Raw genomic sequence first — 23,468 nt, forward strand, 5'->3', positions numbered from 1 at the left:
CTACATATACTCTCCAAATAAGGCTTGTCAGGGAAAACTGAGCATCATTGCAGCTTCTTTTTAGATGAATGTATTGGTTTGGCACGGCCTGGTTTTGGGTAGCAGGGGGCCACAAAGACGGCTCCTGTGAGGAAGCTGCTGGAAGCTTCCCACCGTGTCCAGCAGAGTCAGTGGCTGATGGCTCTGAAGATGGACATGCTGCTGGCCAAAACCAGGCCAATGAGAGAGGTTGGTGATGCCTCTGTGATGACATATTTAAGAATAAAATCAAAACAAAGTCACAAGATTTTGGATGCTAGTCAGAGAAGAGGAGGAGGTGAGAACATGTGAGGGAAACAACATGGTGACACCAAGGTCAGTGCAGAAGGAGGGGCAGGAGGTGCTCCAGGCGCCGCAGCCGAGGTTCCTCGGCAGCCCATGGTGCAGCCCATGGTGCAGCCCATGGTGCAGCAGCTGTGCCCCTGCAGCCCGTGGGTCCATGGGGGGGAGGTGCCCGTGCCGGAGCGGGTGGATGCCTGGAGGAGGCTGTGATCCAGTGGAAGACCCGCTGGAGAGAGAGGGCCCTGCTGCCAGGCTGGAGCAGCCTGTCCTTGGAGCACTGCACCCCGAGGAAGGAGAGAGCCCCGGCGCAGCAGTTTGGGAGGGCTGTGGGCCCGTGGGAGGGGCTCACGCTGCAGCAGGGGCGGTGCGGCCGCTGCTCGGGAGAGCGGACCCACGCCAGGGAAGTTCAGGAGAACTGTCTCCCATGGGAGGGACCCCACGGCCTCACAGGGGAAGACTCCTCTCCTGGAGCAGCGGAAGGAAATCCCGGTGATGGACTGACCAAACCCCCAGGCCCTGTCTCCCTGCGCTGTCGGTGGGAAGGAGGGAGGGGCTGGGGGAAAAAGGTGTTCTAATGGCTTCTTTTACTTCTCATTATCCTCCTCTGATTCTGTTAGCAATAAATTCACTTCCCAACTTAAGTTGAGCCTGTTTCGCCCTTGAAGTGTTTCTCCCGGTCCTTATCTCACTCACGAAGCGTTTGTTAACATTTTTTTCCTTTCCCCTCCTCTGCCCGGCTGTGGCAGGGGAGGGCGAGAGAGCGGCTCTCGTGGGTGCCTGGCGCTGGGCCAGTGTCAAACCACGACAATGAATTTGATACCAGGACACCATCAGTAGGGTCTGCAGATGCAGTGATGCAGATGTGTGAGCACGTAATGTGTGTGTCCGAATGGGGCAATATCAAACCTGATTAAGCCTGTTTGCTGGAAAACTACTGAAAAGCAGATCTTTGCTAGAGTCACAGGTTGACCTTCCAAAATCAAACAGAACCAAAATCTCAAACGAAATTTCGTCCAGGAGAAAAAGCAGCCAGCTGTAGAAAGTGAAACTGTTTCAGGGAACACCACTGCTCCAAACTCTGCCTTGCTAATCCCACCAACGCAGAGCACTATCTGTAGAAAAGGCAAGACCCCAGTCACAGTATTGTTGATTCCACATTCAAAAGTATGAATTAATAATTTATTTTTCTTTGCCATAAATTAAATATAACAAGACTGACTGAGAATCACAGAAGTTTTGTATTTTTTCTTCTGTGTTTTACAGTTGCAATAATTTTTTAAAATAAGTGAATTATGATAGAAGCATACTAGTATAAGAAAAAGGGTGCTAGTGTTTCCTCTCTAATGACTTCAGGGTGCCTTACAAGGTGCTTCAGTTAAGTCAGTGGAAACGCACCTTTGAACTATGCTCAAAGTGATGCATGGCATGGACACCAGTGCTGCCTTCTCAATATCTTCACCCACAGATAGCCAGAGTCCTTGCAATCCTTCTTTGAGCTCACTAACAAAAGCAACATGGGGAGGTCTTCCCTTCAGGGCTATGTGGCTCAATGCTCATGACTCTTCTCCCTTCTCCTGTGCTTGTATAGAAATTTCAACGGTTTTTACCCAATATTTCCTCTTGCATTCATATGAGGAGGTGAGAGCTATGCTTTCTCATCAAGGCTAGGTCTCACCCTTCAGTTAAGATAAGTCAGTCTGCAGAGAAGAACAGTCACAGACCTTCTGTCCTAGTAGTTCTAAGTATCAGACCTCTGTGTAGGGATGCAGAAGCTGCTGCTGGTTCCTATTCTGTACATCCTAGAATAGAAACCAGTTACAGAACAGTGCCTGCAAACTGAATTTGCAGATACAACAAACCCTTTCCCAGCTGCCACATACATTTGCAATATAACTTCTATCCCTTATGTCCTCTGTGATGGTAGAGTGAAAAATAAATGTGCTCACATTTATAAGCAGTAATCTCAATAATATGAAATGTGGGTATTTCCCTATGAACACAGAAGTAGTAAAATCCCAGTAAAAGCATCCCCCCACATTCCTATATTAAGGAAGAAATTTGGCAAATTTTTGTCAAAGGTAATATTTAAAGATCTGAGCTGTGTAATGAATGGAATGCTATATTCTGTCAGATAACAGTAATAGATGTTATTAAGCAAAAAAACATGGTATGCTGATGTAAGTGGATGTGGCACACTCTACAGATGATAATTCCTGTCTGTGTCTGCAACAATATGAAAAGGAAAGCAAACCACAGGAAAAATCCTACCAGATAATTTAGAGATAAGAATTAGTTACTGGGAAAAAAATCTGGAATATCAGTTTGATTAAATGCCAATATTGGAGTTTCAGCATAACAGCTTATATTTCCATAATTATTGAGTCCAGATTGTCATGGTGTGTATGTGTTGCTGTGTCTTTGTTTCTTCTTAAGCCTGTTGAAGACATGAGCAAATTTACAATGATAAAAAGAAAATCAAATCCACGTCAACATGCTAAAATAATGGAATATCCAGATTTTTGCTTTCTGTTCATGAGTCTGTTAAAATACAAAAATAATTAAAGTAAAGCAAGTGAAGTATACATGTTGCTTTCCTAATAAGAAGCAGGTAAAAATCACCAGCCTAAAAAATAACCCAGATATTATGGACAGTTATCAAATTTCAAAGATTAATCAATGGGAGAAAAAAAAAAGAAACAATTGTATGCTGCAATAGTTTTTGTAGTCCTTCTTCCCTTTTTACAAATATTTAAAAAATGAAAAAGTTTTTCATAGCAGTCAGATTATTTCATCAGAAGACAAATGAAACCCCAATGTCATACAAATGTTTATCCTATATCCCTTCATTTTCCCTGTCAGAACAGTGCCCCAGCAAGGAAAAGATAATTCTTGCTATAGTTAGCCTGGCATCAGGAGAAGGCTGTTTGACTAGCCAGTTAATTTTGGCTTGCTGAGGGATAATTAGCATAAACTATTTTTTCTAGCCACTTATTCATTTCCATTAAACTTACAGGAATTTAAATAGGGACTTCCACTCCTCAATCAAGTTTGTCAAAACTGGGCCTTGTTTTCGATTGACTTTGGGCGCAGCAGACAAACAGTACAGTTGCACAAACCTTCATTCCTAGCAGAGCTGAAGCAGAAGCTTAAGTGCCTCTAGGAAGAAGCATAACCTGAGCACTCAGAATAAGGTTATAAATTAAACTAGAGCAATTGGTTGAACCTAGACAGAACTGAAAGGTGTTCACCAGGAAAAGTGAATCCAGGTTTGCAGTAGCTTTATATTGCAATTCCTTATTTCCACACTTCTTTCTGTCACTGTGTATCATCACCACATCTAGTGTACCACATAAAGTCTCCACTGCCATCTCATTCTTCCACTTACTCTCTCAGGTCCATAAGGATGACCCAGGCATATAACAGCCCCAGATCCTTTTGTGACTGCAGGGCAAGGGGCAGGCTGTGCTGTGCTGAGCTGAGAGCCCCACGATGGCTGCCAGGCCAGCCAGTGCAGGTGGGATAGTGGCCAGCACAGCATGGCACATGGAGCAGGTGATGGCTGCACCAGAGTTACAGCCCTTTTCTCAGGAATGAGATGTTCCCAGCTTCATACAAACATCAACTTTTAGGAAGTGACTTAAGAACTTTGCATTTCTGATGGCCAACAGCTTACACTGTTAGTGGGGGCAGAAGTTGATAGGCAGGTAAAAATCATGATAGCACGTGTCTCTTCCTTAAACTACAGACTAAAAAGATGAGGAGACTCATGTTCACCTGATTGTAAATGATTTCCTGCCACTAGGCTGTGTTTCTGTGACCCCAGTCATTTAATATGTTCGCTTTTCCCTATGTTGTCTAATAGTGGTTTGGCAGCCACCCTCCCTGTGACAATGACTCAGTGTGCTGCTTTTCCTGTCTTATTCTATGAAACACATCATTTGATGTGACTAGCACAGCTCATTTTGATGAGTCACAGAGCCAGGAAATACAAAGAAAATGCAGTTTTCTGAAGGATGCAGTTCAAACAAATGTTAGAAAAAATATAGTTTAAAAAAAATTCTTCATCTTAAAATTGTGCATACGGTATAGTTCATGTCTACCTACCTACATGGTTGTCATAGGTTAGCAAGCATAGTCCCGGAAGGGACGTCCTTGCTAAGGGGTGCTTACAGTTTCCTCTGGGAACTGATAGAACCTATCAGCTGGCCAGTTTGGATATGGACAATTCTCTAAGCCACTTAAAGTTGTGATCACCTCTGTGATCCACATTTAAGAATAGACAAACTCCCCCTCCAAGCTCTCTCTCGTTTCCGGCGCTGGCACAGGTGGCTGCGGGCCCCGTGTGGGGGCCAGCAGGCCCAGCCCAGGCCCTGCTTGGGCCAGGCCGGGCCGGGCCACGGCCATCCTGAAGCCATGGACCTGTTCCAGCCGTGGAACCCCCCCCACTGCCTTGCCGTGGGCAGCCGGAGCGGCTCGGCTCTCCCCCCTCTCCACTGCGATAAGAAACATTCAACATTCCAGCTGCAAAGCTGCAAGGCTGAGGTGAGATTAACCCTTTTATTGCTGTGAAGAGCTGAAAACCTGAGGGAAGAGAGAGAGGAGATGCTTAAAGCTGAAATTCTCTTGTGAAGCTATGATATATCAGAGTATCCTGTTGTAATTTCATGAAGATATGGGGGGTGGAGTGTTCAACTCGTGAGCAAAAGCACCTGCGCTGAGATAGGCAGATGCTGACGCAGCTGTAATTTCATGAGAAGTTTGGACAGGGAGAGATGAACCAGATGAGGACTTTTGCTCCAAACGGGAAAGGAGAAAACCTCAGTCCCTAGAGATGAACCAGATGAGGACTTTTGCTCCAAATGGGAAAGGAGAAAACCTCAGTTCCTAGAGATGCTCCCAGAGATAGTCCTAACGATGAAGATGATGAAGACCCTTTGTTCCCAGGGAAGGAGAAGGGCCTCTGTTTTTGTTTCTGAACGGCTCAACCTTAAAACTGTACCCCAAAAACTTCAAGAGTGGACCCTCGAAAGCAGTTGCGGGAAAAGCTGCAAGTCGGGGGAAAGGACTCACACGCAGGCAGAGAGACTCCTCTTCCTAAATGGACTGAACAATATTTGGAAGTGGGCGGCTCTCTCGTTGTGATAATGTTTTCATAGCATGAGCAAGAAGAGACTTCTCTTTCTAAATGGACTGAACAAGGTTATTATGGAAGTGGTAAACAGACTGAACATCTGAAGGGCTGTCTTTGAACATTGTCAGTGGGAGAAGGGAGGAAGGTGGGGGGAGGAGGAGAGTTCTGAAGGTGGTATAATTTTTTTTTTCTTCTTTTAGGTCTGTTAATAAACTTCTTTATATTCTTTCAAGTTTGGTGCCTGTTTTGCATTTCTCCTAATTCTTATCTCACAGCAGATAAACAGTAATGAGTATTTTGGACCAAACCACTACAATGGTACAAAGTCGTTTTTCTATGTTAACATTCATTACAACATGTCCGATTAATTTGGAAGATGGGTGGGGAGAATACATGGAAGGACATTCTATCTGTCCATGGTACACAATTAACATCCATTTTCTGACATTCTTAGAGAATCTTCATAAAGCTGAGCCTCCCTTTCTATTTCCTAATGTGTAGTCTGTAACTTCTGCCTTTATTTCAGTTCATGCTTTAAGAAACTTGTATTCTAATTTGATAGGTTCAATTAAAAAAAACCTTTTTTTTTTGCCTCTGCTTAGAAAAAAAGAAACAAGCAAACAAACAAACAAACAAAAAAACCAAAAAACCAAAACAATAAAAAACCCACCCCAGACTCTGAATCCACTTTTTCCTTTTTCCAGCCTAGACCTATAACCACAAAAATATTCTTCCCCTACATGTGTTTTTCCTATTTAGGTAGGTAGGAAAAACTGTATGGATTTTCACATTTCTTCTTCTAGGATTCTTTATAATTGGGAAAGAAAATGGCCAGAGAAAAGGACTTGCCACAACCTTCCTCCTTTCTCTGACCTTAAGCAACTGCCTACTCCTCCTAGCAAGAGTAGAGTGGGGAGTGGAGAAGAACCAGGACAATAATACAGCTCTTCTACACTGCTTCTTAGCATTGTTTTACTGGGGTGAAGAAAATTCCCTCTGCTACAGCCACTGCTTCATCAAGGATGTGGAGAGGTTATAGATACTTTTATTACTGTTGTATTCTTTAGAATACAGGAAAGTTTTCTCATCATTTCCCTTGACAAAAGCAGCAGCTCAAAGATCAGGAACACAATAACAGCTCTTCCCCTGCCTCCCCTCCAGTCCCCCCAGAAGTTTGCATTGCCACACACATCAGGAGATGTGTCATATTTCTCCTCCTTCCTACTCTCAGGAGCTAATGGTGAAATGGAGAATGTTTGATGGCAACACCTCAAAAAATTCATGGCTTGCTTCAGAAAGGGCATAGGAGCTCTGTCTAACAAAGCAGAGATCGTTTGGACTGGACATCAGCAAGAACCAAACTGACCTGGCTGGAAAATCTTGGCAAAAAGCTACAGCTACAAACAGCCAGAGCACCGGTGAGCAATGGAGCAATGTAGAGCATGGTCACTACAGCCTTTTTCTTTCTAAAGGTAGAGAAATAATCAAACTGAGCACCATCACCTCCTCTACAATTATGACCAAGTACACACACTATAGAATACTCTTCTGAATAAAAATAATGTACTTATTTGAAAATAAAGATGATTTTTTTTAGGGAAATGGCAGAGAACAAAGTGCACAAGGCCAAACTTTCTAATAAATGAGATTTATTATGGGAAAAAAAAGTCCAATAATTGCATTTTCAGGGGAAAGGTCATTATTACTTAGAAAGAGGTTAATAGAACAATATTAATGGCTTTTTACAGGGCAAAAGAGATAGATGCAGCATTAATATGAATGAAAACAAGAATGCTCCCTGTTACCAAAGTTTAGACTGAAAATTCAGAAGGTCAAACTCGTCTTTCGTATTCCCCAAAATAAAGAATTAGACAGTATAAAATGTTATCAAGCCTTTTCATTCAATGAGTTTAACAGAAAGTAAAGAAAGAAAGTGATGAAAAGTTTTAGCCTGAAGCTAACAATTAGAAGCATCGCTCAAGTTCTATGTTTCTGGGAGACTCTAAGGGAAGATTGTTGAAGATAAAAGTCAACATGAGTCCATCGTTGAACTTTTACTAAAGCAATTGCAGATATTCTGTCTATTTGGCCAATATTTTAGATTAGACTAATTTTCTAAAGTAATGGAAAATTGCCAGAGATAAAAAATAATTTGCAATATACATTAATAATAGTATTACATGACACATCCATAATGCTGTCCATGCAAAAGTCTTAAAATACTTTATAAACACTTAATTAAACCTCCCAACACCGTGAGAAATAGATTATTTTTCTCAACCATTTCTCAGCTGGAGAATCTAAGGCATGGACAACTTAAAGCAAAACATTTACCTCAAGTTATGTAATGACTAGAACTGGTTACAATCAATCATGTAGGAATGAAGAAAGTATGTGCAACAAATACTGCCAGAATCAAATATTTTTTCTATCAAAACAAAAAATGTCCTGCATACTTTAACAAGGTTGAGCGCCCAGAAATCTCTTAAATGCATCTAATAATTTTTTCCTCATTAATATCTTTACATGCACCCACAAATACATATTGTCTACCAATAAATAAATAGGCAAACAAATAAATGAACTGTGTTTACTTAAAATACATGTTGCAAAAATATTTCACATCCTCATTGACAAAACTAGCTAAATGATAAAAAAATTAAACCCCAGGAATCTCCAGCCTTGACCACAAATACTGATTTTCCCTTTTAGGTGGCATTGAGCGAGGAAGAAAAGAGAAATCCAAAGGTGATTATAAAGATGGTTATTATCATCTGTCATACACGTGTGTAAACTACTAGCATGTTTTAACTACAAGGCTAAGCAGGATCTATCTAACTGGTAATTCCAGCCTGAATACGCTCAGCAGTACCACACCAGGACTCACAATTATGTAAGTTTGCTCTTAAAATGCAAGTTGGAATCTACTGCTAAATCTCCATAGTGACGAATACACTGAAAAGCTGTCCTACTTTGGAAGATTAAATTAACTTTATTTTTGGTTATTGTATCTAAACACTGTAACTTGCTTATTGTACTCTCACTAATTCAGTTTTACTTTACCAAGAGCCTCAGACAAGGGAATTTGCTTGAAGTCACAGTCATGCTGTGAAACATATATATTTAGGACATCATTTCAGAATACTGTAATTATAAGTAGTTGAAGTCAAAACTCATAATTGTGCATGATGAGCGAAAACTGAGGAATCTTTTCTTGAATAGTCTGGCTGTAAAGTTCCACTGATCCCACCAGTCTGAGCAAGTTTCAAAGCAGATGTCTGTGTATTATTTGGGATTTAATTTTGTCACGGACTTAAATAAAGAAAATTATTCAAGGGCTACAATACTTCTTAAATCCTGATGTGAAACTATTAGTACTGCATTGTACAGTCATTTGAGGAAGATATTACTTAATATAATGGGTGAGATTAATGTAAGATGTTAACTCTTCAGTCCTTACTCTTATACTATGTTCTTTATATACTGTCAGGTAAAAGGATGGATAGTAGCATCTTAAAGGCTTCCTCTTCTGTGCTCTATTCCTCTGAGTGAAAAGATGATGTCTAGCCTTCCTCACATTGAATTCATTGGTTTGGTCTATAAGAAAGGGCTTTTGGAAGAAAACCTTTAATACAAGTCAAGGTAAATTAAATTGAGATAGTGCAAAAAATATAATGTGAACAGAGTATCGTGGCAACATGTAAGGGCTTAATTTCCCCAATTCTAGGGCAAGACTGGGTGAAATCTAATGAATCACAGCAGCACAGCACCACATGGAAATCAGCATCTTACCTAGATGGAAGTCATAGCTGATGACTTTGCAAAACAAACCCCAAGATCCCTTAGTATTAACGAGGTACCCACTCACCACAGCTTTTACAAGGCACAACAAAACACTGCAAAGTAAGAACATTCATGAGTTTTGGCTATCACAGTGCATGCAGTCTGCAGAGAGTCACACGGGTAGTTCAGCTCCCTTAGCTGCTGCCAACAAAAGCAGCCAAGTGAGAAGGACACACAGATCTGGGTTCCCTCCCCAGCTCTGCCACCTCGTCAAGAAATCACTTCCCTCTAATTCCTCTGGTTTCTGCCTGGAAAAATGGCTTTCTGCAGGAAGTTTTAAAGAGAAATGGGAGCTTTAAAAAGAGATTTCAGAAACACCTAAGTGCAATTCAGAGTCTGACGATGAAAGTATTATGTTTTCTGGGGATTTTTTCTCCTTGCCATCTTCATAGGTGGATAAATAAGTCAGGTTTTTTCAAATAGAGATATTTCTTAAACATTTTACTGTTCCTGCCCCTAAAACTGACTTCTGCACAGTCAGTATTGAAATCTACTTATGTTTCAAACTCTGTGGTATTATGTGATTTTGTTGGACACAGAGATGGATACAAAGGAACAATAGGTGTTGCAAATATTTTAAAAATAAGCTGTTTCAAGTATTTTAATCTCAAAAAGTACTTACTCAATTTAATCACAATCTTCATAAAGTACTCAAGTTGTCAGTAAGCCTTAACCCTAAAAATGTGAATGCATAGGGATTTTTATGGGCCTGTTGGTGGGGGGTTATAACATTTTGATTTTTTAAATTTATGACTGAGTTGTTGGAGAGGGGAAAATGTCTTATAATGGGACTGTAGCTGAATGCTTAATTAGGAACAGCTAATCACCTCTTCAAGTAAGCTGGAGAGTTACATAACTAAGTGTTACCATTCCTACAGATAAAGACACTTTAACTTGGCTTCCTATGGAAATGAGCTTTATGTAACCGTTTTGTCTGTCTCTCCATCTTTCTTCTCACTCTCCTTTGCTTTCCCTTCAATAAAAGGCGGTACCATCAGCCAGTTTGAACTTGAGGGTTAAAAAACTCCAAAATAATATTCCTACTGGTTTTATGGACACAGCTGGTGAGATAAAAGAGAAAGACCTTAATCACAGCCCCAGTTTTCTCTAAAAGAAGCAGAGAAAGTTATAGACAAAGTTAAAACTTGATGTGAGATTACTATTTGTAATGCCTGAGCTGCCAAACAGGTTGGCTGCTTTAGACTTCATGTGCTCAATTTCCTTGTAAAGAGAAATAAATGAGCAATTTTCTGGCCTAACAGAGACCAACAGGTGTTTGTGTCCTCCTGGGTCAGTGCAGGTCACTCTGCCCTGACTCCAGGCTCAAAACACAGTCCCTTAGGAAACATGGCCACAATAAAATAAAGTTGAATGGTATAAGTGATCTTCCATTTATTTGATTACTCATACACTCTATATTGTTTTGTCTTTTCTGTTAGCTGAATGCAATGACAAGAGCTGATGTATGATGAGCTATCCAGAGGTGTTCATAATCATCTGCTTCAATGTACACTGCGGCAGAGTCAGGTCTATGTTGAGAGTAATTTTGAAAATCAGATCCCAGAATGATAATGATTTATATATTCCTAGTGTAACATCTGGACAAGACAACCTTCCTCATATGGTAAAGTCAAACTACTCTGATATTAATAAATCCTCTGGTTCAATCCTAGTGATGTTGTCTTTGATTTGAAAATCCAAAGGCGAGAAAATCGTTTAAAACAACCATTCATTTTAGCTGTGAAGTATTCTTTTCATTTTATGTTTCTCACAGACATGCAAGAGGCACGCTTTCAACAAAAGGTAAGTCCAAACAAAAATTCCTGAATTTTCAGAAATATTTGAAATTTGCTAGATTTTGAAAAACTTTGAAGCCAAGACAAATCCTGTGGTTCATTCTTATCTTCACTGGTCTAAAGCAAAAGCCCAGATTCTCATGTTTTAGGAGACCTCACATGAAGATTTAAATATTGTGGTCCATGTTCATAAACAAAGAACCTAGAAGGAGCTACATGTTAATCTAGTCGGAATTTGAATCTAGTTTCAGCATTGTAATATTTCAGTAACTTAATATATCATTAGATGTTGAGGATGAATTTTCTCTCATCTTTTTAACCTGGTCAGTCTGACCAGCCAGGGATGAAACTGATATGAAGTGTGAAACGCTCATGGCACCATCCCATAGGCGAACTACCATGAACCTGCTGACATCCCTGAGCAGGGATGCAAAATATTCATTGCCCGTAGGAGTGCTTTTCTCAATTCTGTTTCATTAACTCTGTGTACTGTTTTACTCTGCTGGTCTTTACTTGTGATTTTTCTGTCTCCTTTCGGAGTCACAGTGTTCACAACAGACCCATTTTAATATTATTTCAGATAGGATTAAACAGAGAACAGTTTCATGGTGTTCAAAAACTGAGCACAGAGACCACCACGATTATTTCTTTTGTGAGAGATGTGAGGGAAAAGGTATTAAAGCTTGTGAGATGGCTGAGCCATATATTTGCTGTAGGTACTAAAAATGTTATTTTGGTATGAGGTGAAAAAACCCACCATTTTTTTACCAAAGGCAAAATCCTTAGAAGTCTTACAGAAATACAGATATGTCTATCGTACCATTATGGTAAGATTGCACCAATCATAATAAGGTATATACTCAGAGCATAGCATTCAAGAATCAGTATAGAAGATAAATGTAGGATAAACAATATATATTATCTGTCATTGAAGTGTCCTCAAGCAATGAAATATTTAGAAAAAATTATAAAGATTAATAAAATGCCTCATACATCTGCATGTAAAAAAAATAGTAGTAATGTTCCTCACATTAGCACAAAATTAATACTTTCATCAAGTTCTTTATCCTGATAAAGATTTTTTCTTATGGCTATAGAAACGTACTGAAGTATTTAAATCACCTGTCAAATGTAAACCTACTTGAGTACTGACACTTTAAAAATATAATGTGAAATCAGATATCATTTATACTTGCTAGGATTTTTCATGTTGACTTATAACATATGAATGGGGAGGCTAGATGCAGAGAGAGTAGATTTTCAATTTTTACCTTTTTTTCTCACTAATTTCCAGAATGTAATTCTGCCCCCAGCTGGTTAAGACACAGCTGACATAGGAGATTGAAAGTGAGAGAATATTGAACCTATGAACTCTGCTTCTTCTCAGATGATGACTACAATTTGCATGCAAAGTATCAGCAGCTTTAGTGCTCAGCACAGGTGCTAATAGATTCTAAGTTCTTTATGTAAGTATATACTGCGCCCTCTTCATTATAGCACTAGTAGCTCAAAGGTGAAACTGTTTTCAGGAAACAGAGTTCATTGATTACTCCTACAGAACATTACAATTAATGACATCGGTCTGTGGTAATTGCTACACCTGTATCAGATCATCTGAAAAGTAGAAATTTAATACATGCTCAAGTCACCAATAGATTCCAGAAAGTTGCATACATCTACTGCCTGGAATGGATTTTTACATGCTTGTGTGTCTCCCTATTGCTCTTTTTCATCAGATCCTTAGTCTGCTTTTTGCAAACAGAACACATGTACTGAAAAATTTACGACTTTCACTTATTTTTCATGTATAACTGCAACTCATCCTTATCTCCCAGGAAGGAAGAAAAACAAAGGAAAAAGCAAAGTACAGCAACAGAAAAGCAGGGCGATAAGTTGTTATTATTACCTTTTGAAACAAAAGCTTTCATTCACCCTTCAACCTCTCTCCACTATCTTCTATCATATTTCAGGACATCTCTTCTGATGCAGCTGGAGAATAGATTACAAATACCTTCAAATTCATCTGGCTTACTTTCCATTCCATATATCACCTTTTCATATGCAGCAGTTTCTGTCACATCAGCAATCCACTCCCTCAGTAGCAGTTCTGATGCATCCTTTCAGGTCCTCAGGATCAGTTTTCAACACCATGAGACTAATGGGGACAATGCCAGGAAGTTTAGCCCCTGTATTTAGACTCTGTATATTCAAATAAATAAAATGGGTGAGAAAGTGTAAGTGGAAATATTCACTGGAAATAGTTTTCATAGAACAAGAAAAAAGAAAAAAACTTAAAGGGAAAAGAATGAGTTTTTAAAAAAATAAAACAGATTTTAGCATCTATGCAAATGTCAGCATAAGTATGGACAAAATAAAATGGTCCCACTGAGTGAGTAGGGCCCCACTGGCTGACAGAGTCTGGTAACTGCTGCTTTCCAGAGTTTTCTGCTGCCTCCATATCCTGGTGTCCCAAGTGGGCTCAGAGGACAGGGCAGCCACAAGAACCCATGGTCCACCTGAGCCCTGCAGAAACTGAGGAAGTGGAACAGTATATAGTGAAATTTAGCAGAACACTACAGGAGTATGACTGGTAAATGAACTTACTGAGTTTACATGGCAGAGAAGTGGAATTACAGGAGGAAACAGAGCTGCGGAGGGAGCACAGGATTGAAGCAATAGGATGTGAATATTCAATCCATTAGCCTTGACAGAAAATCTCTGGTGTAGGTTTGGGAAGAGGCAGAAGGAGGAGGAGTTCTGTTGGGAGGTGAGCAGGGGACAGATCCAAGAGGAACAAATGGCTGTCAATGAAGAATTCTGCAAATTCACAAAATTACTCCTTGACCAAGCGCAGACCAGACACTGAAGATGCCAGAAGAGAAAATTGAACATATGCCTGAAGTAGGAAAGAGCCAGTCACACACATCACGAAATTACTGGATATCATAAATTTATCAGAATAAAGAAGTCTGTCTCTAAGGATATAAGTAGTGTGGCACGGCTGACACAGCATGGTGGGAAGGAGATGAGTATCATGCCTGACAGAAGAGAAAGGTGAAATCCTGGTCAATATTTGCTGACTGAGAGGATACAACTATCTCATACCCAGCATATAAAACTTTTCAAAACTTCCTACAGTCAATTTTAAAAGTTTAATTTCTCTTTCAAATTTACCTAATAGTTCTAGTACTGATTTTTAGTTTGCTCCAGATAAATCCTGTTGCAAGTGAGCTTTTCTCTTACATTCCATAGCAGCTGGAGTTTCTTTGTTTTCCTCTACCTATTGCTTGTCACATAGCAGCACTTATGAAAAGTGTCCAATGAAATAAGCACTAGAAAAACTATCTTCTCTCCATTGTCCTTTTTAAAGGTCTCTTCATTGTGCCTTTCATTAGAGATGATCAAGAGATGAAGGTAGGGGAGGGGCTGAGCACACCCTAAAGACATTCAGAACAAAATTCATTTGACAAATCGCCAGACTTTGAACTACTGTGTCTGCAGAGGAAAAAAAAAAAAACACAACCAAAATGTAAAAGCAGGTAACTTGCAGTCTGACAGCAAGGATTCATAAAAAAAGAGAAGTGTTCTCCATTATGTGTTACGTTGTTTTTGTTTTTCATGGGGCCAATTTCTCTACTGATTCATCAGAATGCAACAGCCTGGACCTACACTAATAGAAAATTTAGGCCATAGTGTGACCTTAAATTATATTCCTAAATATTTCCAAAGTATGTAAACTGCAAAGGCCATGAAAAGGAGTGAGAGTTGCCTGGGTAATCCGACACATTTCCAGTCTGAGGACTTTTGTATGCCTTTGAGCTTTTTAATGTAAAGCCTACCTCCATATTATAATCCTAACAGCTCTGATTCTACAGCTCTCTTTTTCAGTGTTTCCTTGACACACCACCACACCCCCCCACACCACCCCCAAATTCTTTTAAAATCCCGGAATAATTTGTGGTCAAAACTAAATCTAAATTAAGTCCATCTGGGGGAAGTGGAAAAACCTGAATTCCATCTTGTTGTCTTGAACATCCTATGGTTGCATAACAACAAAATGCCTTTGTTCTCACAACTAAAGTATGCATCAAGAATCAAAGAAGCAAGAAAAAAAGGGAATGTTCCAAGCTATTACTGTAACAATCCAATTACAATGCCTATCAAACTTAACTTCACAGGTTATAGCTCCTAATTGCCTGACAAAAATTGACACTTCAGTCGCAACAGCATAATATAATCAGAGTCCAAATTAAATTTGATCGTGGGCAGAAAACGATGCTATCATTCGGCGGCATGGAAACAGGAGATCAACTAGCATGATATCAAGGATCAGAAATGAAAATTATTCATTAATGGCAATGGTTTTCTGATAATGGAAATGACACAGTTCAGACGGCTTCGTAAAAACACTATTAATTAAAAAGATGATAGACCTAACAAGGCATAGAAACCAGTGGAACCTTTCTCTGTGCTTGTTAAGGTGAAAGATGACAATGTTTAAGAACAGAAGTTTATGCACTTTTGTGAAAAGTATTCCGCTGATTCTGTAGCAAGTTTACTGGTTCTTGCTTAGTGAAGCATCTTTCTCTAGGGTGCTGTGTAAGAGGGACATAAAAAGTGTCTGAGGCCATAATATGGCATTGTAATAAGCATGAATACTACCAGCTATAAAAGAGAAGGGTCCAGTTCATAAAAAAATGCACATGGGATTTTTGCATACTCCCAAGAAAATAGTGCAGGGGAAAATATTTTATTTCCCTGTACAAGGAGCTCTGTTCCCAATTCACTTTGGAGAAATACAGAGGTGCTTTATGCTGGAAAGAGAGCAAGCTGAAAATCCACCCTCAAAAGTTTCCTTGAGCAAGAAAAGACAAGGCCAGTGCCTCAGACTGCTGAAGTTCAGACAATGCTTCTGTTCCTTACACAGAGCTCCAGATATTAACACAATAAAAACCTCCAATACTAATGCAATGCCACAGGCATTGAGTTTGAAATAATGCTCTCAAAGGGGTGATCGCTGTACCATTGATACCACTGGGTGCTTCTGCCATGGCTGGAACAAATGAAACTGCAGTTGTCCTGGTTTGAGGAAGAAAAGGTCTATTGGCTGCTAACGATCTTCATGATCTACTCCCTTGTGCTCCCGTTCGGGCTCTACACCCTGCGGGATGGGTCACTGCCCAACACACATGACTGAAACTGCTCTTGAGGTCCCTCAACTCCTTCTTCTTCAGTAGCTGAGCGAAGCAAAGAGGCATCCCCTGCTGCAATTCCTTGCTCCACAGGCAGCTGCTTTGGAAATGCACAAGCAGAGGCCTCTGAAACTTCTTGCTGTGGGAGACCAAATATTCAAAAGCCTGAAAAATAAAGGACTTTCAGAAAGAACAGAAGGGAAGGAGAGGCAAAGACAGGTGTACCCTTGGAAAAGGATGACTCAAAGCAGATCCTCCTGACCCTAGAATGCAACTGTAGTACATTTCAGCAAATCAGAGACTCAGTAACTAATCTCATGTTCCTTAGATTTTCTAACGGAGGGTCACCTAAATCTACATGTCACCTCCATCTGCCTCTGAACTATCTTCACCTGATAATCAACACCCTCAAAGATCACCTCACTTGCAAAACAAAACAAAACAAAACAAACAAAAAACCATAAAATAATTAATGCTAATCTATTTGGAGCAGCTCCAAAAATAAAAAACATGCAAATAATGGATGTACTTTTAACTTGCCCTAATTATTTAATAGTGCTTTTGCAGAATGCACAACACTTGCCTGAACTGTCAACATTGGTTTTAAAAAGAAAGTCTTTTGAAAAACCTTTGAAAAACCCCACCTTTGTTTTTAAAACATTAAAGGGGGAGATATTATGTAAACAATATATGATCATTGCACTGTACCTGTAAGAGCTCTAGGACAGGTCATCAGGTTTCACTGCATTTTATTGAAATACTCTTTAGCTCTTTGCACACAATTATTTAAGGCAGATGCAAAGAATGCTGTAATTCAACATGTAGACAGCTGAGGTGTCTGAGTATATATATAGTAATACATATGAATGGAGGAAACAGATACCCTATAACATCAGCTAGCAAGACATTAAACAATATTGCAGCTACCATATGATTATCTCTTGGGTTTCAATAACTTGACATCATGAGAGGGTGTTTACAGATAAACTGAGAAATTTTAAAACACAATGTATCAATATTTTCTTGGTTTTTTTCATTGTGTAGCAAAGTTCAGAACCAGGAAGAATGAAAAACAAGGAATGAAAATAGAGACCCAAGTTTGTGTTGTTTGGGGGTTTTTTAGTAAATAATTTAATTATATGGCTTGTGATGTATTCTGAGCAATGATGTAAACTCCTTTCTGACAAGAGTGGCACTGCTCAGAAGCAAAAGTGGGTATACTTATCCCCACAGCAGGGACTTTAACACAGAGGCAGCCAAAACCCAAATCCATTGTGACCATTAATCCTGCAGGGTAAAGTTATAGACTGAGTCATCTAATGGATAAGTTCCCTCTCTAAATTTCAGAAAATTAAATCCCATACATGCCCTTTAAGCGTTCCAGGGTCAGCTCCACACCCACTAACTCTCAGGCTTGATGGGAATTTTCTGACAAAAATGATTGCAGGAAATGTCATTTGATGTGCTTTGACTATTTTGTGGGCATGGTCTGTTCAAAGGTGGTATTTCAGATAAAAAAAAGAGAACTAGAACATCTAGACTAACAAGCAGGTCAGCAGTCAGGGTGCTTTGCAAACTAACAAAAGAGATCCATGCCCTTATCTCTGCACGGTCTCATTCAGGGCTCACTGGTGATTCCAGATTACCAAGTCACCTTTTACTTCACCGCCTGTCTGTTCATCACATCCCCCTTTGCTGTGAAAATTTCGAGTGGTCTTGAGTTCATGCTACTGACAGCTTAACATCTCACATGCAGTAAAAGCCATTTCCACCTTATCTTTGCTAACAGTGTAAAATCAAAACAATTATCATTCTTTAGTTCAACCCTGGCCAGAGGAGAACCACTGTAAAAAGAGATTCGCCACTCTGCATCCCACTGCTGTTGACCTTGAGGACTTAACAACAGGAAAACACCTTGCTTAGGTAGGGCTGCTATGGCTGAGAGCCCTCCCACAGCCTCATTGCAGATTGCAACTCCTGATAGGTACAACCTGAAATTCTTTGGTTTTCCAGGGGGACTCACTGTGACAGGGAATACACAGCATTAAGAAGAAAATAAATAATGAAATTAAGCCTAACAGGGTTGCTGGCCCATTTTCAGGTCCCCCATTCTAAAACTTGCAAATATCACCATTAGGCACATGTCCAAGTCTATTTCCCTGGTGAATTCAGGCTTATGCACCACTCGAGAGGAGTCTGTTAATGACTACAAAGATCCACAGCTGTTTACAGTTTAGACTCAGTGGTGGACCAGGCAATAAGCTTGATCCAACAATGAAGTTGTTGGACTCTCACAGCAAGGGGAGACATTGTGTCAACTGTTTGCTTGCTCATAGCACAAGTGAGTACCAGGACAGCTTAGCGGGGCTCCATGGAGCAGGGAAGGCAGTAGGTATGGATTGGAGAGAAGATGTGCAGAGCCCTGAAAATGAAAGAAGTGTATACAGGAATGAAGCTTAAACAGCTTACAGAAGCATAGATGAAATAACAAATAAATAGGGCAGGGAAGTTCCTTACCACACATCCATAAAGGGACACAATCTATTCAGAAAAATATTTCAAAATCAGATTTATACTCACTTATAGAAGTCTGCTGTGACATTATTTGCTGTAAATCCTTTTTTTCTTTTCTTCTTCTTTTTTTGTTAGTTGCTTGTCATGGGACAGGTTTCTTGCAGAAACTTTGTGGGGGTTTCGTGAATGAATAAATGAGAGAAACAGCTTTTCAAGTAGGGTCTGGTTTTCAGGAAAATGATAGTAAGAGACAGACAGGTTACCAAAAACCTGCAGAAGAGTGGGGGAGGGTATAAAGGAGGCTTATATTAAGCTCCAGATTTTCAGACATGGAAATGAATGTAATATTAAAAAAAAATATGTAAGAAGGTGTTTGAGGTAAAAAGAAAATGGGGGAAGCAGATAGAAAAAGCAAAAGTTATTTTATAAGAGGATACAATCTTTCAACAACATATCAAATAAGCACCTCTTCAAGCCATGCTCTGACTACAAGTCCAAACTGTCTGCTGATTAGGAATGGATGTAATAATCCACTTTAAAACAAAATAGAAAGTATTCTTCAAGGAAGAATTCCTAGACACCAAGACTGGCAGACCCAAAAGAAGGCTTCAAATATTAAAAATTGACAGAATTAGAAAATTTGCCAACGAGGCACCCTTGTCAATGCTAGATTTTAAAGCATGACCTGACAATGTGAACTGGTCCATGTTCATTTCACTTAGAAGTAGTGCTTTTCTCATTAAAGCAGTGTTTTCTGTCTTTCAGTTAAGATGGTTCCCAGAACTTCCACAACTGGTGCCAAGGGGTTGTTACAAGATTATTGAAAGCCTTAAGGACATGTCTGTGTGGGTGGGCAGCTGATCAAGTTATTTATTGATTGACCAGTTAGTATTAAGTACAAAAATTCAAAGGGGAAGGATGAAAATGTTTCTCGTAAGGTGAAACCCTCCATATTTACCAAACAGATTATCCACAACAGGAAATACTTGATGGTTTGATTGCAAAGTCAGGCAGGTCCTTGGCCTCACTGACTTCACTGGAGTGCTGACAATTTACCAGCGGAAGATCTGTGCCCCCAAGATAGTTTCTTAATGCAATGGCAAGCTCTTAAATTTATAAAAAGCAGGACATAGGAAATACAAACATGAAATATCTTTTATTCAGTCACTTTTCTCACATACAGGATTTTCTAATATACACAGCTCCAAAAAGCAGGAAGAGAAAGCAGTAGAAATGTGTAAACTCACATTCTGTTTCAAACCTCATTTGAAACCAAAAACTCTCATTTTTGACTCATATGTGAAGTGCACCTACAGTATAAAAAGGGGAGTAGAATAGCTACTGAAAATCAACTTCCTTTAAGGGCACAGCTGTGCTGCAACTTTCCTTGACTTTCTGCCTGCCTGACACCTTAGGCACTCAAGACTTGCAGCACAATTTTAGACTCAGAGCCCTGCCCACCCTTAGCTTTGAAAATATCCTTTTCATGTAAGGAGGTTAAAATTGAATGCCCAATCTCCAGAGTGTGCCTGTGAACTGCCCTCCAAAAATGTACCACTCTACTCTGTGCAACTGATGCTAAAAAGAGCTGTCACCAGAGAAGATAAAGGGATTTCTGTGATCATACAGCTTTTCCAAATTCAAGCTCACATCAGAGAGTGAAGGAATGTCTTTGCGTGGCACCTGCTTACATATTTTCTGGGGTGACTGCAATCTAAATATTGGCAGCTGATAAGAACAAGAATACTAAACTGTTCCATATAGCACTGTTCACCAGGACTGTACGTTGTTATTCAGCAACAGGAGGTCAGAAAACAGAAGGCAAAAATCTGTACATAAATGTATCCTATTGGTGATTCCAGGCCTCACGGACCAAAATATCACATGACTAAACAGTTTCTGTCTGTTCATGCACCCTCATTTTACATTTAATTTCTTCAACGGTTCAGAAAAGTCTTTCAGTATCAAGTAAGTCAGATCAAAGTAAACGTATAATATGCATGAACAAGTCCACTTTGTATAATATTAACAATGTAATTTCTGTCAGAAAAATGAAATTAAGAATGTAAAAAAAATTTAAAAAGTGATTAAAAGCAACAAGGCAGAAAGCAAAGCAAAGGATGTCTGATGTCTGTACTTGGGGGGGAGGGAAGAGTTACTGTAACACACAAGGATTTTTGTCAGCCCTCTCTATAGCCTATTTCTACAATAACATCTTGGATTGCAGATACTATTCTCTATTGATACCTAAGGGATGAAGCCTTTATATGATACCTATTGCAAAATATTTTTATTTCTCATCCATTTAAGACGTCCATTTATACTCCCTTAAGAAATGGAAACTGCTTTTTTTGTAGGCTCTTATCTCAGATTTGGTTAAAGTCTGAATCATAGCACTTACACCCTTTCCTCCTACTTATTTTCACCTGTACATACAATAGTAGACGAAGCTACTGCAGTGACTGCATGCCACTGTGTCAGGTTGTGGGATATATGATCTTAAAAAAAACCTGCTAAAAAAGTAAATGTGTCATGATTCATCAATTAGGTAGTGAAAGACTGTTGGGTTTTTTTATTTTATTAAAAAATAAATAGGTACTTCCCCATGGATAAGATTTTATGATACCATGCATAGGAGTTTGCTGCTATCTGCAGGTAAAATTCTCTATTACTGAGTAAAAAGCTGAAAAGGAAGGCAAGTGTTTAGCTCCTGGTTTTAATTGCAGCTTCACACAATTCCATGTGAAAATCGCAGATCTAGGCAAGATGAACGAAAATACAGATCCCTCACATGGGTCTGAGAGGAATATTTTCTCTCTAATATGATAAGCTGTAGGCACAGCACTCAGGATGTTTTGTTGCCAAGATCTGCTGGTAACCAAGGGCAGGGTCAAGCTTTCACACAGCCATCCAAAGCAACACTGGCACCCTCAAGTTATTGCAGAAGCAAAGAATTCTTAGGATCTAAGAGTATTCTTCTGATGCTCAGTAGCCCTTAGATGTCCTCTGGGCTGTGACAGGCTGCCAAGTGGAAGGGACACAGAGCTGGTTCCACAAATGCCAAAGTTTTCAGAGAGTCTGTAGACTATATCAGGAAAGGCAGTTCAAAAGGGTCGTAGACAAATTGTAATTTGTCCCTCAGTCCACATGGCAGGCCTAGAAAGCCAGATGTCACACAGACTGTCCTTTCACAATCCTCCCCTCCATCCTTCCACTACATGGCATGGTAGTGTTCCCTTTGTTTTCTTTTTTTAATTATTATTTCATTTTCATTTTTAGTCCTCAATTTGTTCTATAAGCATGCAATGAATAGAAATACATTCAACACTCTGAAGGAGTGCTTAAAAGCCATAAGCAGACTAAAAATTCTGTACATGCTTTACATAGCCCACTATGTGGGAATACTATCCCCAAAGTGTAAAATATGTTGCAAATAATTTCTGGATTTATAGGTATAGTGCTACAGAACTTTAGCTGTTACAAAAAGTGTCCTAGGAATTTTAGCTTAATTTCTTGGGAATACTACAGATGAAAGACTTTGTCTGTCTTGAGCCTGAATTGTATTGTTTGAGATTTGTTCCAAATACTGCAAGACAGCCTTGACTATCTGTGGACAGAAATATGAACATGATAGAAGTCCTTAAACAACACTTAATCAAGCAAGATCATATTAGAGGAGTCATTACAGGAAATATTGACTACAGGAAATGACATGCCCCACATTATTTCATCAAGGCTTAGATAGACATCTTGTAGTTTTGCACTGCAGTGCTATAATACAGCTCTCTAGCTTGCTATCAAATGCACATCTTCAAGGCTCTGATCAAAAATTAAAGAGTCACTGGTGTTATACTTTTCCTACCCACCATTTTTTTAATGTGGCTGTGGCTTCAATTTATGAAAAGCTGACAAAACTTTGGGGTTGTTTTCAAAAAAGTTTCAATATGAGCTGATTTCAGCTTGTGGGTAAGAGATGGGCACCAGAATCACTTAGCACAAAGAGAATACATAACACAAGAGAAAGAAAAACACAAAATATCCATCACCAAAGTTTCTCCTTTTAACCTTTAAGTGTAGTCAAAACCTAATGACTTGCTAATTATGAGGAGTTTAATGATGCCCCTAAGCAGAGGTTGTACTACAGAGCACAGTGTCCATGAACCTCTAGGATCTGGGATTACCTCGTGACTTCAGCCTGCAGTGAATTCTCCTCCAATTCTGCTTCTAAGAAAGCTTTCAACCCACCACCCCCCTCCCCATTGTTGCTACCAACAGTGAAGGAAACAATTTTGAACTCTGGCGTAGGCTGGTCTCCAGATGGCTGCCAGCTTTTTAAGCACTGAGTTGACTAACCTTGCTCAAAGCAGGTCTATAGAACACAGTGCTTCAAATATCAGTGTCTGCTGGGATTGCATCTATATATGTGGAGTCCCACGGCTCCCATCACTAGCGTAGCTGAATGAGTGAATCAGGAGCAAGAAGGATAAAATTGAGGAAAATGTATGAGACCTCTCCCTCTCTGATGTTGAATCAGCCCATTAAACAGCAGGGAGTAGCTGAGCATAGATTTTCCTTGAGCTTGCTGACCACTAAAAGCAAATTAATATAACCCAGGCTGAGCCTGAGGCTGGGAAAGACCAAGAGGTTGACTTCCACGTGGAGATGAAAAGG

General features: G+C 39.7%; 1 long non-coding RNA gene across 1 annotated transcript in view; it reads right to left on the reverse strand.

Annotated features, from left to right (window-relative positions):
* LOC104686387 overlaps nt 1-23,468 on the reverse strand; it is a 155,133-nt gene that overhangs the window by 1,146 nt on the left and 130,519 nt on the right. The window contains exons 9-10 of the long non-coding RNA XR_005602091.1: nt 18,864-19,067; nt 12,998-13,290 (exon numbers count right to left, since the gene is read on the reverse strand). This is a non-coding gene — a long non-coding RNA (uncharacterized LOC104686387). The remainder of the gene's footprint in view (nt 1-12,997; nt 13,291-18,863; nt 19,068-23,468) is intronic.

Source organism: Corvus cornix, chromosome 5, assembly GCF_000738735.6.
Source record: "Corvus cornix cornix isolate S_Up_H32 chromosome 5, ASM73873v5, whole genome shotgun sequence".
NCBI classification, from domain to species: Eukaryota; Metazoa; Chordata; class Aves; order Passeriformes; family Corvidae; genus Corvus; species Corvus cornix.